Source organism: Penaeus monodon, chromosome 38 (assembly GCF_015228065.2).
Source record: "Penaeus monodon isolate SGIC_2016 chromosome 38, NSTDA_Pmon_1, whole genome shotgun sequence".
NCBI classification, from domain to species: domain Eukaryota; kingdom Metazoa; phylum Arthropoda; class Malacostraca; order Decapoda; family Penaeidae; genus Penaeus; species Penaeus monodon.
The window spans coordinates 19608231-19612858 of record NC_051423.1 but is presented as its reverse complement, the minus strand read 5'-3'; the positions used below and the strand labels follow the sequence as shown (position 1 = coordinate 19612858).

The 4628-nt window shown below is 37.6% G+C and overlaps 1 long non-coding RNA gene across 1 annotated transcript; it reads right to left on the bottom strand.

The window, feature by feature from the left end:
• Positions 1-2545: 2545 nt before the first annotated feature.
• Positions 2546-3056, bottom strand: LOC119596947. Its single transcript, XR_005230793.1, has 2 exons — positions 2976-3056; positions 2546-2856 (listed from the first exon to the last, which is right to left on the bottom strand). It is a non-coding gene; the product is annotated as an uncharacterized LOC119596947 (long non-coding RNA).
• Positions 3057-4628: the final 1572 nt, after the last annotated feature.

Below are 4628 nucleotides of genomic sequence, written 5' to 3'. Positions count from 1 at the left end.
AGAATGAGAGAGCGAGAATGGGAGAGCGAGAATGGGAGAGCGAGAGTGGGAGATAGAGAGTGAGAGAGCGAGAATGGGAGAGAGAGAGTGGGAGAGCGAGAGTGGGAGAGCGAGAATGGGAGAGAGAGAGTGGGAGAGCGAGAGTGGGAAAGCGAGAGTGGGAGAGCGAGAGTGGGAGAGCGAGAATGGGAGATAGAGAGTGAGAGAGCGAGAATGGGAGAGAGAGAGTGGGAGAGCGAGAGTGGGAGAGCGAGAATGGGAGAGAGAGAGTGGGAGAGCGAGAGTGGGAGAGCGAGAATGGGAGAGCGAGAGTGGGAGAGAGAGAGTGGGAGAGCGAGAATGGGAGAGCGAGAGTGGGAGAGCGAGAATGGGAGAGCGAGAGTGGGAGAGCGAGAGTGGGAGTATAATGGTCTCTAATTTGAATGATACTAGAATACCACTATATTATCTGGCAGGTCCAGAGGAAAACTCAGTATCTGTTTCTCAGCTTTATTGAGGGAACAGACACGTAGATTAAAAGGGATCTTGTCGCGGTAGACGTGGCGGAGGCGGCGTCAGCTCCTACGGGTTGGAGGGAAGGTGTTCGCGGTTCAAGGAACGGACTCGGACTGATTCCTTTGGGTATTTCTGGGTCACTTCCAGCCTAGGGCGTGGGGGCACAGCTGTTGCCCTCGGCTACCCCCTCCAGGCGTTTCTCGTTATCGCCGAAGGTGAGGTCATGACCCAGGAGGTCAGCAGCTGCCTAGCCAAACTCCTTGATTAATGGGTGTCACCCCGGCTCAGGTAGATTCCACTATTTATAGATGTCACAGGGAGAGCGAGAATGGGAGAGCGAGAGTGGGAGAGCGAGAGTGGAGAGCGAGAATGGGAGAGCGAGAGTGGGAGAGCGAGAATGGGAGAGCGAGAGTGGGAGAGCGTAGAGTGGGAGAGCGAGAGTGGGGGAGAGCGAGAGTGGGAGAGCGAGAGTGGGAGAGCGAGAGATGGGAGAGCGAGATGGGAGAGCGAGAGTGGGAGAGCGAGAATGGGAGAGAGAGAGTGGGAGAGCGAGAATGGGAGAGCGAGAATGGGAGAGAGAATGGGAGAGAGAATGGGAGAGCGAGAATGGGAGAGGAGAGTGGGAGAGCGAGAATGGGAGAGCGAGAATGGGAGAGCGAGAATGGGAGAGCGAGAGTGGGAGAGCGAGAATGGGAGCGAGAATGGGAGAGTGAGAATGGGAGAGCGAGAGTGAGAGAGCGAGAATGATGAAGCGAGAATGAGAGAGCGAGAGAGAGAGAGAGAGACAGAGTGAGAGTGAGAGTGAGAGAGAGAGAGAAGGAGATGGAAGCAAGGAGAATAAGAGAGAGGGTAAGAGTGAGAGATAGACAGATGAACAGATAGGTACATATATAGAAAGATAGGTAGATAGATCGATAGATAAAAACAAAGAGATAGACTGACAGACAAAAAGACAAAAACACAGACAAAAAGACGGACAGACAAGCAGACAGACAGACAGACAGACAGATACAGACAGACAGACAGACAGACAGACAGACAGATAGACAGAGTGAAAGAGACACGGAGAGACAGCAAGAGACAGGGGGGGGGGGTTATGAGACAGGGACGTTGTGGCCGAGTTTACCAACAGGAGACGTGACCTGTTTTTGCTTTTTTTTATAGTCGGTGTTTGTAACATTGTTGCCCCAGTCTGCTGAATGCTGCTGAGAGGGCTATAGCTACACTGTTCTGTATATTTTGCTCTCCTCTATATAACGCACTCGTTCATGCGAGTCATGTTATCTTTCATGTAATTCTGTTTGTGCTTGAGTGAAATATCTTATAATACACATACATACAATAAATAGAAAAAAGAAACAACGAAAGAAATGTGTGTGTGTGTGTGTGTGTTTTGTGTGTGTGTGTGTGTGTGTGTGTGTGTGTGTGTGTGTGAATATATATATGAATACACACACACACATACGTATATATGTATATGTTTATATGTGTATATATATGTATATACATATATGCATATATAAATGTATATAAAATACATATATATAAATATATCATTAATATAATATATATATATATATATATATATTTATATATATATATACTACATATATATGAATATAACATATATCATATATCATATATATATATTATTATATATATATATTATTGTATACATATATTATCTATAATAATATATATATATATATATATATACATATATATATATACTATATAATATATATATATATATATATATACATATATACATATATAACTATAATATATAGTAATATATATATATAATATATATACGAAATATATAATACATATATATACTATATATATACATATATATACATATATATACATATATATATATATATATATATATATATATATATATATATATATATATATATATATTATATATATTGTCCGGGGTTTAGTGTAAATCTCAGGATTTTTCTTAAGTCTTGTTCACCCCCTTATGTTCTTTTATGATCCTTTGAGTATGGGTCAATCGAGGAGAAAGAAAGATATATATATACAACAGTTTGTTCACTATATTACTCAAAATAAAAATACACATACAGATACACAAAACGAAAGTAGGACTTTCAAAAGAATAAGCAGCCTTATTCCTTAATTATACATAATGAAAATACACTGGGTTTCGGATCCATAGCTTCTTGAGAATGTACCGAGATTGGAAATAGGGCACTCAGTATGGACCTGCTTCCACGAACACATGCGCTCTGCAGAATTCGGTGTTAGGTGGCTTACATCCGCATGAGGCAAGAGTGTCCCGATAAAGGCAATTCGTGGCTGTGTAAGACAATGCTAAATCGTTCATGGAGACTGAAAAAAGAAATTTATATAAAAGTATTATCACTTAACACATACCCTTTACTATGGGTAATTTTAGAGTCTTAACCTTTTTTCACTAGAATTCTAGAGAGCATAAGTAATTTACTTACATGAAGTGAGCAGGTGTAGAGATCGGAGCCAAGTGGCAGGTCGTGCTGTCGTGGTCGCCGACGTCACTTTTGTTTCGGGTTCGTGAACCGTCGACGAGGATAAGCAAATGGCTCGACCACCCAAATCCTCTCACTCACAATCAGCTCATTAGCATATTTATATCGTGAAACCATCACTAACCCTTTACATATATATATGCATATATATATATATATATATATATATATATATATATATATATATATATACATATATATGGATTATATATATATATATATATATATATATATACATATATGGATTATATATATATATATATATATATATACATATATGGATTATATATATATATATAAATAACACATATGTGTGTGTGTGTATTAGAATTCTGCTTGTGTTTCGTCCGTTCGTTCGTGCATTACGCCACTATTTTCCGCCTGAAATCCTCTTCCATTTGAATGCAGACTTGAAGTTTCTTCATTCTGATAAAAGATGGGAATCTTATGCATGGAATCATCTTTTATGGTACAATGTACATGAAGTCAGTTCATTTTCGTGTGATTTTAGGTGGTTATATATCAGATACTGAATATGAAAAAATCATACACACACACACAAGAAAGGAGAAGAAAGGATGGGCATAAGATATATATATATATATATATATATATATATATATATATATATATATATATATATATATATATATATATATATATATTTTTTTTTTTTTTTTTTTTTTTTTTTTTTTTTTTTTTTTTTTTTTTTTTTTCCCCAACGGTATTGGCTCATGTTTGAGCGGCCGTGGTCACAGCATGATACTTAATTGTAGTTTTCATGTTGTGATGCTCTTGGAGTGAGTACGTGGTAGGGTCCCCAGTTCCTTTCCACGGAGAGTGCCGGTCTAACCTTTTAGGTAATCATTCTCTCTCTTATATTATATATATATATATATATATATATATATATATATATATATATATATGTGTGTGTGTGTGTGTGTGTGTGTGTTTTTTTTTTTTGGTGTGTGTGTGTGTGTGTGTGTGTGTGTGTGTGTGTGTGTGTGTGTGTGTGTGTGTGTGTGTGTAGAGAGAGAGAGAGGGGGGAGGAGTATTGAAGTTCATTCCGTGGATACTCTCTCTCTATATATATATATATATCTGTCTATCTATCTGAGCCGTATTCATGTTGACAAATGTAGAAAAGGTATGAATGAGATTGAATATCTTCATGTTATTTCTAACGAAGATATAATCGAGACCGGTCAAATACATCTCTTGTATTGTGAAGATATTCATTCTCATTCATACCTTTTCTACATCTATCTATCTATCCATCTAATTATTAGTCTCTCTCTCTCTTTCTCTGTTTGTTATGTATATATATAAGTATATATATATATATATATATATATATATATATATATATATATATATATATATATATATATATATACAAACACACACACACACACACACACACACACACACACACACACACACACACACACACACACACACACACACACACACACACATACACACACACACACACACACACACACACATACATATATATATATATTTTTTTTTTATTATTCCCCCAATTGACTCTAGTTGGCAAATTTACTCTCTACATGACTGACGTTACTC